The sequence below is a fragment of the Cupressus sempervirens genome, chromosome 8, assembly GCF_028749045.1.
Source record: "Cupressus sempervirens isolate cs-2001-9-10 chromosome 8, ASM2874904v1, whole genome shotgun sequence".
NCBI lineage: Eukaryota > Viridiplantae > Streptophyta > Pinopsida > Cupressales > Cupressaceae > Cupressus > Cupressus sempervirens.
In genome coordinates this window covers 724,584,475-724,599,124 of record NC_143125.1, presented here as the reverse complement: position 1 = coordinate 724,599,124, position 14,650 = coordinate 724,584,475, and positions in this window count along the sequence as shown.

The window sequence follows — 14,650 nt, the reverse complement described above, 5'->3', positions numbered from 1 at the left end:
CCTTTAATCAAAGTCACATTTAATAGTGTGCATTGTAACCTTTAACAGGGTTGACTCCTCACAGGGCTCACTTTAGAAGAGTGAAAATTGGTAGCATGTTACTGTTTGGTTTTCCCAAGTTGGGTTTACACATTAAATCCTTGTGTCAACTTGTGTGAATGATTTTACTATGTTTTATGTTTACATTTTTGCAAAGTTATTTTGATCTAAGACACTAACCTACTAAGTTATGGAGTTATTAGATGATCTAATCAATGCATGCACTTATATGTTTGGTGAGAAGTAAAAAAAAAAAATTGTACATTTGGACCTTGGATAATTGATTCACCCCACCCCCCAGTTATTCTAAATATTCCAACAGGGCTCAACTGATCTTGGCTTCTATCATTGTCAACATCCACATCCATGACCATTCCCTTCTTATATAATTTTTCTATGTTGTCCACCAGAAGCTTTATAGTTTCTACAATATTCTTAATAATCTTTTGGTTGTGTCTTGTGATAGTTTGGAGAGTAACTTGAATTTTCTTAGCATCATCCTTGATCTTAGAAAACCTAGCCCCATAGTTTTCCTTGAACTTATTAATTACATTTAAGGTTCTCTTGAGGAAATCAATAACAAAAATATTCTCACCTTTAGTACACAAAGAAAAGCCAATTTTTTGGTTAGTAGTAGAAGGAACATCCTCATAATTCTTGAACTATATCGAAGACTTCACCAAATCCAATTCACTACCCAATTATATTTGTTTAACTTGCAACTCCTTACCTAATTATATTTTTTTAACTTGCAACTCCTTACCTAATTATATTTGTTTAACTTGCAACTCCTTAAGCTCATGAAAGAGACATTTAAGTATAGTGAAGGAATCTAAGTCATTTCTTTGGCCAATCCAAGGACACTCCATAAATTCCCATGCTCACTACCAAGGGGGGTCATCATTAAGGTTCTTGGTTGACTTAGCAACAATCACACCCACATCCATGGATAACTTTAAGAACCCCCTCCTAAGAAAATGTATAAATCTTGGTATAGGAAAAATTAATTATTTTGGCAATGTGTTTTTCAAAGTAGGGAAAATGAAATTCGAATTGACGATTTTTTTCCCACCATAAGTAAATTTCTTAAAATTGAGGCAATTAATTCATGAACTAGGGGGAAAATATATAATGTATGTGCATTTTTTTTCCCTTTTGATGAAAAATATTTATGTAATCTATGAGCTAATTCTTTTTCCTTTTGAAGGAAAATATATATAATGTATCACACAGTTTATCCCCCTTGAAGAAAAATATATATGTTGTATTAGAAAATGTTATGCATGTTAATGGAAAAAAAATTGTATAGGAGAACAACCACTTTTTCCAATAGTTTTTCCATTATTGTATACTTTTAGACTTTTTTGTATTCTACAGACCATTCAATTATTAGAAGAGATTAATGAAAGGATTTTCACAACTTGAAGTACCACACTCATAATTGAAGAAGTGTGAATCCTTCCATTTGTATGAGCAAGTTCAACACACCTTCAACAAGTTGAAGGAAGTTATGGGTACATGTCTCATGCTAGCACTTCTAGAATTCACTCACCCCATCATCCTAAAGTGATATGTGTTAGGTGAAAACATTTCAGTTGTGCTAATGCAATGACATCTCCCATCATATTCAAGACCCAAAATCTCCTGGGAGATAAAGTTTTGCACTCCATATATGACAAAGCGATGTTTTAAATCATAAACATGCTATCCAAGTTTTTGTAGAACTCATTGGAGAAAAAATCACTCTATGGATAGATCAAAATAGTTTATATATTTCTTGGAGTAGAAGGAGTTGAATGAGTGATGAAAAAATGGTTGAGAAAAATACAAGCATATGATTTTGATATCAAGTACAAAAAGAAAAGTGGCAGTGATGCCAGTAGACACCTAAATCTGATTACATCATTTAAGTATTCCTATTAAGTCATTTCCTAAAGCATTAATGATTAATTATTTAATATTTAATTAATTTAATGTCATTCCCTAGTTAATTAATTCTTTTAATTTACTATTGTCCAACTGATAGAATCAAATGACAACCAAAAGCACTACTACATTTGAGCTCGAATTATGATGGCCACCTAGTGCCCAAGCGATAGTACCAAAAATTGGCTCTCATCAGATAGACATCAAACTTTTGTTATCACAAATTGTGATCATGAGGGCATCCATCGCAATTGCAGTGACAAGGGTGTTCCTTGCAATTATGACAGATAAAGATATCATAACTTGGAACACAAAAAGGGAAAGAGTTATCTTCACGCCATCCCAATTACAACAATAGACCATCACAATTACGATGATGTAAATTTTAGTCTACCATTGCAATTGCAATAGATGTGTGACAACCGTGCTATAGAAGCAATGACTATCTGTCGAAAAAGGCCATTGCAATGGTGGTGGGTATGTGATAGTTGTGTTGTGGTCAAGATGGATATCCATTGGAACAAGTCATCACAATTGCAAAATGTAGATGAAATATATGAAAAAAAATTGTTGCTTGTGTAATTTGGTTTATCAATTCTTTTTTGTAGTAGTGAAGATCAGTTATACATGACCGAACTATATGTTCAGTGGGAAAATGTTCTATGTAAAACCATGGGACCATAGGCAAAAGGAGCCAAAAATTTAAAGCTATTTGAATTACAATAGAATATTTAACTATGGCACCCTTCTACATTCCCTGAAACCAATAGATTTACACAATTAGTTGTCATTCAATCATAGGTTAATGTTGAGCTTCATTTGGTTTCGAGAATAGTTTAATATACTCTACTGATGAGTGCTAACTATGTGAAGGTGGTAGCCCCTTTAGCCCACCCCCAACATCTAAATTCCCTGTTAACATCTAAAATTCATTCATTTTATTGGTGAAACTAAATATTCACTAATTACACTTACTTAAGCTTACTTAGGATAATGCATTGCCTAGTAGTTTGTGATTGAGACACTTGGGAGTTCGCACCTCAATTAAACACATGGTGTAGGAGAATTCCACTCTAGGTGGTCATAGTTGTTATCTAAATCCACCTTTAGTGCACTTATTACATTATCATCCTCATCATTGCACATAATTCATTTCATAATGTAGGATGATCCACCTTTTATGGACATGTGATTCCACCTTGTGTGGGTGATAGCTTGTCTTCTCCTTATCATTATCTCTTATTGCCTCTCCTATATAAGGAGGCGTATTATGTACATTTCAAATAAATCCATTGGATGTCAATCAAATCCATTATCAATAATAGCATTCTTGCATCTTCATATAATTGTCTTGCCAATCTCTTGTGGAAGTTATCTTGGTCTTTCATTTGATCCTAGGGGTGTTATAGAGTCACCTAAAACTCTAAGATGGTATCAGAGCTCTCATGGCGTGAATACTTCTTGTCAAGAAGTGAAATCTTGGCTTGACTCATTGCTGGTGCAGCATTTGGCAATTTGGACATCACAATTTGGAGGAGATTTCGGGAGTCCGATTTTGTGACCTTCTATTGCAGGTGAAAATTGGAGCTTGCTGGTGCAAATTAGAGGTTGGCATCATATAGACAAGGTCCAAAAGCCCATAAATCAAATTTAATTTCATCCAAATTAGACATCTGAAGCCAAATCAAGAACCATTTGATTTTTGAAGGTGCGGCGACGGTGATTCAAAAATAATAATTTCAAAGGCGATTTTCAAACAACAATATCTCCCTTATATGGACTCCTTTTTTCGAGCCTTTTTTTTTTTGTTTTGCGGTAAAATTTCACAATCTACATAGAGGTGCAAGTGATTTTGGATCTTTGTCTCTGAATTTTCCTGAAAATCACAAACCTCATTTTCTGCAACTTTCAAGGTTCTATTTGGGCACATTTGGTAGCATTTTTAAGTGCAATTTTTTTTGAAAGTGCATGATTTTTCCTCTACTTCCCAGATTTGTAATCAAATTTTAGTGATTTGGAGTAGGAATATCACTTTCAAAAATAGGTATTTTTTGGCTATATTTGCACTTGGTGAATACTTGGTGTATCACCTAGTTTAGTAGTGCAAATTGAATACTAACTATTAAATGAAAGCATTAACAATACTAAGTAAGCTAACACTTAAATAGGACCAAGGGTTATCACCACAAAAGGAAGCAAACCAAGAATGGTAGGCTCCTAATGGCATAACACATGATATGAAAGATTTGTCCCCGATTGAAATATGTATGCTCACATGTACGCTCAAGCTTTAGATGGATGGATGGAGTGGATGAAGCTAAGTTTCAAAAATGAATTCATGGAGTGATTCCAACATTATAATGGTATTTTGATAGTTTATGAGCTCTCAAAATAGCATTATAAATTTGCATGGAGGATGGATTCTTTTTAGTGAAGGGAGAGGCTTCAATTTATAGGCCAAGGGTTAGAGGAATGGAGGGCCAGGATGCAAGGATGGAAATATGGTGAGGGAGGGCTAGGATGCACTTAAAGGGGAGCACATGGATTGTGCTTGTTTAGCACCAATAGAGAGTGGACACTTGTCACGAGGTCATTGGGTGGAGGAAAGGGCAAGGATGAGTCAACAAAGGAGGCTCAAGGCCTTAAATGGCCCTCATAATGGCTTGTAAGAGCTTTTAAGGGTATGTAAGAGCATTGAAGGCTTTGTGGTTGGGATAAAGTTTTTTGGTTGGGATATTTTGAGGGAGGAGACTTTGGTTTGGCTTAGGAAAGTCTTAAGCTCACTTAGGGAATGTGACAAGGTTAGGGGGGGATTAGGCTTGGGTTAGGATTAGATTAAGGATGTTAGAGATGTGCAAGTGGATGGCATTCATGAGGGTGGGTGAGTTAGTGGCTAAGCTAGGTTAGTATGGGTGGATGGGGTGGATAAGGTTAAATAGAGGATTTAGGATAGTTTAGGGCTTATTAGGATTTGAGGGTTTTATTTATTAAAGTGATTTTAATAAATTTGGGATTTGGAATTAGATAGGAGAATAGGATTAATTGATAAATAATGGGTTATTTGATTTATCAATTAGGACTATGAAAGCGGTGTAATCAAATTTACGTGTCTACACTTGGATTTCAATTTTCTTAATTGAGTCACTAATTTGAAGGAGTTATCAATTGATTTTAGTCATCATTTGATTTCATTAAATGGATTTTTTAAAAGTTCCATTGTTCACTCCATATAAATATCATGAATGGAAACAAACAATTTCTAATCAGTTGATGAGTATTGGATTGCTTAGAATGATTCTTGGATAGGATCTAAAACTAGCTACAAGTGTTGCAAAAAGAAGGAAATGGTTTGATAGAAGGGATAAAGCACTTGCCTCTCTTAGATCTACCATCTCGAATGATTTTCTATATCATATTGCATCCTGCACACATCCTCATGATGCATGGACAACATTGGAATGAATCTTTGGTAAACCTGATAGAATAAGAAAATTCAAATTGGAGAATGAGCTTATAGGTCTAAGTCCATGTGATTTTGACAATATTCAATACTTTTTCTCTAAGTTAAATTCCATTAGATAGGAGCTTTCTAATTGTGGAATTACTAAAGATGATGAGCAATTGATATTATCTATTCTTTCTAAGCTAGGTCTTGAATATTTAATCTTTTTTCCACATTCTATGCTACTATGGATGCTCTTGGTAGTGCATACAAAATTCCTTCTCTTGATGAATTTGTAGCTCAACTCACAAGGTAACAAGAAAAGTTAGCACAAATGGGTCAATTGAAGCCTTCCAAGTATCAAGCATTGGTTGCAAATTACTCCTCTCCAAAGGCTCCCAAAGGAAAAGGAAAAAAAAAACACAAGGATCCTAAGCAACATGAAAAGGTGATGACTCTCCTTCACAACATAATATTGAATCGAAGTCCTCTTCAAAAGAGGAAACATCTAGAAGAAAGAGAGATAAATGTGCTTATTGAAAAACATTAGGGCATGATGAGCATAAATGTTTCCATAAGAAGATTGATGAGCTTGTTCACATTCTTCAAAAGAACAATATCTAGTTGCCCTCATCAGTGTCTTCTTTTTCTTCTCAATATTAGGCAAGTACTACATCTACATCATCATCCAGAGGAAAAAGAAAAGCACTCATTGCTTTCACACATCCTAAGCAAGGTAAATGTCTTCTTGATACAGGCGCATTAGATCATATCTAATCTTCTATGGATATGTTTTATTCTATTGAGCCTTGTAATTCTCCACCTATATGGATGGGTAATAATACATACATGAAGGTTTGTGGAAAAGGTTCTATTTGTATGGGAGAGGGTACATTTAATGATGTTTTTTCTGTACCATCCTTGACTACTACTATCCTTTCCATTTACCAAATTACTCATGGGTAACAAGGTAAAATTATTGAGTTCACTCCTAATTATGTCATTTTTAGGGATGTGGAGACTAGAGATGTGATAGCTATGGGAGTTTTTGATCATACATCATGCTTGTATTCTTTTGCACATTTTGTTGATAATGATGATGATATCCATAATGTACCTAACCCTTTATCAAGGGTGAATAATTCATGTGAGGAGAACATTGGACACTGGAATCATTTTGGTCTTGAGACAAGTGTTGAACTTCCTACTCCTCCACCTCCTACTTCTTTAGACATGAGTTGTACTATTTAGTAGGATGATCTTTATGCTTTAGATCTTGTAGTGTGGGATGAATTCATGGATGCTCTTTTAGATGAGTCTCATAATGTAGATTTGGTTAATACATCTAAGGAGATTTCTCTCCAAGATACTTCTTCATTTTCTTTGGAGATTATATTTCCCAACTCTTCATGTTCTCTTGATTTTTCACATCTCATAGGTCAGTTTGATGGTGTAACAGAATCTTTGAGCTTGGAGACACCTATTCAGTCTTTAGAGATGCATACATGGAGACCTTCTTCCTCCTTCATTTTTTACATGAAGTGGCTTCTTCATCTTTTGATGTATTTATCTCTCCCTAAGGAGAGACATGTTTCTTGCAAGTGTTGGATTATCTCTTGTTTGCAGGTACTCTTTATCTACATTGGAGCTTCTTTATTATGGGGTAGATATCATCTCTCCTTATCTCCTTCCTATGGGGAGATCATTCTTTGTATATACATGATGTATGCAATTTTTGGGGGGTCTTGAGTACTCCATCCATCCATGCATATTGTTTTCATCTCTCTTATTGGAGGAGGGTTTTTCCCATGAGGTTTTCTCTCTTTCTCCACTTTATGAGAGATTAAATTTCATGTATTTCTTTGCATATTGTACATTGGTACCTAAAATGGCCTTGTAGCTGGGACCCATCTTGCATTGTGAGTTTAAGTGCATTCCCCTAAGTTGAACTTAAGGGGGGGTGTTGGTGTAATTAAATATTCACTAATTACACTTACTTAAGCTTACTTAGGATAATGCATTGCATACTAGTTTGTGATTGAGAGACTTGGGAGTTTTCACCTCAATTAAACACATGGTGTAGGAGAATTCCACTCTAGGTGGTCAGTTGTTATCTCAATCTACCTTTAGTGCACTTATCACATTATCATCCTCATCATTGCACACACTTCATTACATAATGGAGGATGATCCACCTTTCATAGACATGTGATTCCACCTTGTGTGGGTGATAGCTTATCTTCTCCTTGTCATTGTCTCTTATCACCTCTCCTAGATAAGGAGGCCTATTATGTACATTTCAAAACAATCCATTGGATATCAATCAAGTCCATTATTAATAATAGCATTCTTTCATCTTCATGCAAGTGTCTTGCAAATCTCTTGTGGAAGTTATCTTGGTCTTTCATTTGATCTTGGGGGTGTTGTAGAGTCACCTAGAACTCTAACACATTCATTAATCAAATTCTTTCATTCCATTAATAAATTCTCCATGAACATCATACCATTGATTTGATAAACTTGTGAATGCCACTCTAAATCAAGAATGCACATGTAGCTGTGTTCTATATTCATGGACAATATGTGGAGCTGAAAAAGCACACCACTTTTACATTTATTTAATAGATATATGGAAACCTCTAATAATTTAAATGCAAACCTATTGAGTTTTTTCATCTCCACCTAATGTCATATGCATATGAATTGAGTTTTCATATTAAACCATGGCATCCTTTTGAATTTCTTGAAACCAAGAGATTCACACAGTTTTTTGCCATGCAATCATAGGTTAATGTTGAGATTCACTTGGTTTTGAGAATAGTTTAATATTATCAACAAATTAGGGCCAACCATGTGAAGGTGGAAGCTCATTTCCCCTCCCCTAACATCTAAATTCCTTGTTAAGATCTAAAATTAATTAAGTAATTAATAAAATTCATTCATTCCATTAATAAATTCCTCATTAAGATCATACCATTGATTTGACAAACTTGTGAATGTCACTTTGAATCAAGAATGCACATACAACCACATTCTATATGCATGGACAATAGGCGGAGCTGAAAAAATCCACCACATTGACATTTATTTAATAGGTCTATGCAAACCTCTAACAAAAATGCAAACCTGTTGGGTTTTTTCAGCTCCACCTAAGGTCGTATGCATATGAATTGAGATTGCATACTGAACTATGGTGTCCTTCTGCATTACCTGAAACCAAGAGATTCACATAGTTGGCTATCATGCAATCATAGGTTAATGTTGAGTTTCAATTTTTTTTGAGAATAGTTTAATATTCTCTACCAATCAGGGCCAACCACATGAAGATGGAAGCTCATTTGCCCCCCCAACTTCTAAATTCCCAATTAACATCCTTTAAGAAAGGATGAATATTGAAAGTACAAAAAAGGTTCTAGACTCACATAAGTGACATCATTTTCTCATCTTCTATTGCATGTCATTTTTCTATTGCATCCAAAATAAGATTTTTCCACTCTAAATTAAGAATGCACGTGCAGTTGCATTCTATATGCATGGACAATAGGCAGAGATGAAAAAGCGTAACACAATTACATTTATTTAATAGATCTATTAATCTTTAAAAATTATAGACCATCATGAAAAATGTTCATGATGGTCTATAACTTAAAATACCTAATTAAAGACTTCTAACAAAAATGCAAACCTGTTGCATTTTTTAGCTCCACTTGATGTCATATGCATATGAGTTAAGATTGCATATTGAACTATGACATCCATCTACATTGTTTGAAACCAAGAGATTCACATAGTTAGTTGTCATGTAATTATAGGTTAATGTTGAGCTTCACTTGGTTTTGAGAATAGTTTAATATTCTCTACTAATCAACGCCAACCACATAAAGGTGAAAGCTCATTTAGCCCGAAACGCCCCCATCAAACATCTAAATTCCCTATTAACATCTAAAATATTTTAGGAAAGATCAATCTTTAAAGTACCTAGAATGTCCTCATCACCTCCTTCTACTCTTAGGGGAAGTCCATCCTCATCTCTCATGAGAAATTCATCACAATTATTTAGTGATTCCCATGCATTTAACATGGATACATCCAAGAATGTCCTCACCACATCTTGCATAAAATGTATCCATTATTAAAAAATGTCCCCAAAGAAATAATAGTTAAAGTGAAATAGACACATGAAAAATGAGAGAGAAAAACAAGAATCTACTTACCAATAGGTGTTGCCATCACATCTATGGCCATGCTACCTATTGAGTGAGTTTTACTACTTTTCTATTGTGCCAAGATCTATCTGTTTATATACATACATACATACATAGACACACACATGTGTGTGTATGTATGAATACACACACACACACACACACACACACACACACACACACACACACACAGACACACAGACACACACATATATACATACATACATACATACATACATATACAGAGATTACAAGGGCACAACAAAAAAATGCAATGATCACAAGGACATGAATATGAAATCACAGATCTCCATTGAACTCCACAATCCACAAGATTTCTCCATATATATACATACATGCATGCATACATACATACATAAACACACAAATATGTGTGTTTATGTATGTATATATACATATATATACATACATACATACATATATACATACATACATATACATACATACATCTACATATGCAATTTTATCACCTTGGAAATTTATATTTGATCCTGCTAGTTGGGAACAACTGATTGTTCCTACTATGATATGTTTTTTGTAAAATTTCTTGCAAACTTTGCCCATTTTTACTAGTCTACATTATGTTTGTGCAGGATCATGACGTAATTCACTTAAGATGGGTTGAGTGATTTTTATTATTTTATTATTTGGATTGTGGAATCTATATGTAGCTAGATCAAATTTTTAGTTGTGCCAATATCTCTCTATATATATACATAAATAGGCACACACATATGTGTATGTATGTATATATACACATATATACATATACATATGCATACATACATACATACATACATACATACATATACATAAAAAAATTAATATATGTATTGCATCTACATTTGGTTTTCCATTTCTTATAAGAGTGTTTAAAGGTTGGGAACCACTTCAACATCCTTTGCATGATTTAGAAGTAATGTCATTGTGGCAGAGGCTTCTATAAGGGAATGAACCTCGTGATTATAAAATTTACATAGAAGAATATTTTGCTTCTTCAACCCCTTACACTCAACTCTTCCTTGAAGTTATTCTTCTAATAGTGAGAGTAGTTGCTACAAATTCCTGAGAGCCAAGGGACCACGAACCTATGCTACATTTTCTAGAGACATGGGAGAAGTTACTACCACATTTAGTACCTCATAACATTTTGGATCATATAGTGATGCCCAAATTAATAACAACGATAGATACTCAGGATCCTCGTAGTGAGACTGTGCCAATACATGCATGGTTACATCCTTGGTTTCCATTGTTGGGAAAACATAGGGAGCCTTTTATATCCAACCATTTTTTATAAGTCGAGGAATGTGCTTCATGCTTGTCATGCAAGTGATACATTTGTATATGCAATTTTATCACATTGAAAAACTGTATTTGATCCTGCTAGTTGGGAACAAGTAATTGTTCATTTTATTTTACCTAATTTGATGACAGTTCTATAGGAATTTTTAATCAATCTAGCTAATCAACAACTAGGCCAATTTAACTAGGTTATGGCATGTTTCTTTCTAAAAATATCTTCTATGATTTGTTTTTTGTAAATTATTTTGTGAACTCTACCCATTTTTCCTGGCCTTCATTATTTCTGTACAACATCTTGAACTAAGTCACTTAACATGCGTTGAGTGAGTTTTATTATTTTATTATTTGGATTCTGGAATGTGTAGATCAATTTTTTGTTTTGCTAATATGTAAAAGGCACCTTAAAGATGATCTCTCTCTATATATAAAGACTACAAGTTGTGCAATTTCTCATGCCTTGCATTTGCATTTTCTTTTCCATTTCTTATAAGAGTGTTTCAAGGTTGGGAACCACTTCAAAATCCTTTGCATGGTTTAGAGGTAATTTCATTGTGGGAGAGGCTTCTACAAGGGAATAAGCCTTGTGATAATGGCATTTACATAGAACTAGAACTTGCTTCTTCAAATCCTTAGACTCAACTCTTCACTCAAGTTATTCTTCTAGTAGTGAGAATAACTACTAAAAATTCTTGAGAGCCAAGGGACCCTTAATCTACGTTACATTTTCTAGAGACATGGGAGAAGTTACTACAGGCTTCAATACTTCATAACATTCTAGATCATATAGCGATGCCCAAATTAACAACAACAGTAGATACTTGGGATCCTAGCAGGGAAACTGTGCCAATACATACATGATTAAATCATTGGATTCCATTGTTGGGCAGCATATGGAGCCATTATATTCAACCATTTGTTATAAATTGGGGAATGTGCTACATGCCTGGCATGTAAGTGATACATTTTCATATACAATTTTATCACCTTGAAAAATTGTATTTGATCCTGCTAGATGGGAAAAATTGATTGTTCATTTTATTGTACTTAATCAAATGAAAGTTTTGTAGGAATTTGTAATCAACCCAACTAGTTAGAAACTAGACCAATTTAATTGGGCTATGGCTTATTTCTTTCAAAAAATATCTACTATGATATATTTTTGTAATTTTTCTTGCAAACTCTACCCATTTTTCCTAGTTTACATTATTTTTGTGCATGACTACTCATATCACATGTAGGAACATTAAAAAATTTTAGAGTAAGGGAAGAAAGTTGTTGTTGCAAGGAAGGAATAATTTCATCAATACTAATGATAGTGGAAGCAATAGATGAAATAAGTGGCAATGAAAAATTTGACACACTAGGAAGAGTGTAAAAAATAGCTAGAATAGAAGGTGCTATAGGTGGGACATTAGGAACCATAGTAGGAGGATTACGATAAGTGTAAGGAACACTATTGTATGAAGGTTGTGAGATAGGAAATGAAGTAGGTGGATCACTCATAGGTAGAAAAGAAATAGTTAAAATACTAATAGGAGGATTAAATCATCTCTTCTCTTGCTAGTGCAATTGCCAGGATCAAACAAATCATACTTATTAGTCTTCATCTGATTAGAAATTTTCTTTCTTCTTCCTTTGCTCTTAATTACAAGATCAGATAACCATATTTCAACAATAGGAGCCTCAATGATAGGTTTTTCTATATTCAAACTAAAAATCTTTAAAACACTTAAGTTCACTACAACATTTGGGTTCAAATTGCGATGACATGGTAATTTATGGATTTTCATGTTTTTTTTTTACAGTTTGATTATTGCATTTCATTTCCATGCCCTTCTGATCTCTACATTTCATTGTTGTGCCCTTGGTGAAGATCAATGGAAATCTAAGATTTGGTTGTCATGCCTTGTGATCACTACATTTCATTTTTGTGCTCTTGTGATCTCTGCATTTTGTTATCATTCCCTTGTGATCTCCATGCCCTTGCTCTATGATTTTGTTTCTGTGTCATGCCCTTGTGATCTATGTGCCCTTGCTCTATGATTTTCTTCAAGGGGAGAAGAGATGCCTATTTAAATGTTCTTTTCTTTTCATTCTAAACATGCATCTCTTTATATTTCTCCCATTAGGTGATTACAAAAGCTTCTCTTTATGTATATTTATGTGTATATATACATACACACACACATATGTGTGTTTCTATGTATGTATGTATGTATGTATTTATAGAGAAGTTCCTCTTTATGTATATATATGTACATATATACACACATGTGTGTGTCTATGTACATATGTATATATACATATACATATGTATATATATGTATATACATACATACATACATACATACCATACATACATCTACATATACACTTTTATTATCTTGGAAAACTCTATTTGATACTGCTAGCTGGGAGCAACTGATTGCTTGTTTTATTGTACCTAATCTGATGTCAGTTCTAGTAGAATATGTAATCAACCTAGCTAATCAAAAACTAGACATATTTAATTGGGTTATGGCTTGTTTCTTTCTAAAATTATTTACTATGATATGATTTTGTAAAATTTCTTGTGAACTCTACCCATTTTTCCTGGTCTGCATTATTATTGTGTAGGATTTTGAGGGAAGTCACTTAGCATGAGTTGAGTGAGTTTTTATTTTTTTCTTATTTGGATTCTAGAATATGTATGTAGATGGATCAATTTTTTTGTTGTGCTAAGATGTAATAACCACCTTAAAAAGATCTCTATGTATCTATACATACATACATACATACATACATACATACATACATATATTCATACATACATATACACATATATACATACATACCTATATACATACATATATACAGACATCTACATATGCAATTTTATCACCTTGGAAAACTATATTTGATCCTACTAGCTGGGAACATATGATTGTTTGTTTTATTGTACCTAATTTGATGACAGTTCTATATGAATTTGTAATCAACCCAACTAATCAGAAACTAGACCCATTTAACTAGGTTACGACTTTTTTCTTTCTAAAAATATCTGCTATGATATGTTTTTGTGAAATTTCTTGCAAACTCTGCCCATTTTCCTGGTTTGCATTATTTTTGTGTCAGATTTTGAGGTAAGTCAATTAGCACAGGTTGAGTGAGTTTTATTATTTTCTTATTTGGATTCTGGAATATGTATGCAGCTGGATCAATTTTTTGTTGTGCTAAGATGTAATAAGAGCCTTAAAAAACATCTCTATGTATATATACATGCATACATACATACATAGACACACATATGTGTGTGTATGTATGTATATATACACATACATATACATAAAGAGAAGCTTCTCTATATATAAAAAAATACATACATGGACACATACATAAAGAGTTTTCTTTTTTGGTTTGAGATGGTGGGCTTATACTGACTCTAGCCAAGTCAAATGGTAAATAAGTTAGGAGTTGTTGGGAAAGGTGTGTGGATTGTTTCTAAATTTTGGTTTGTGGCTAACAAAGGCATAGTTCTGAGAACTTGAGAATCATGCATCTATGGTGGGTTTTCATGTTTTTTTTCTTTTTTGTATATGGATAAGGGGTCATAAGATGTCATGGAGGAGTTAGGAAGTTGAAAGAGGTAAAAGATGTCAAGTTGTGCACCTTGCTATGAAAGTTGTCAAACATGCACCATAGCTCAAAAACAAGTATATTGGTGTTGTAGGGT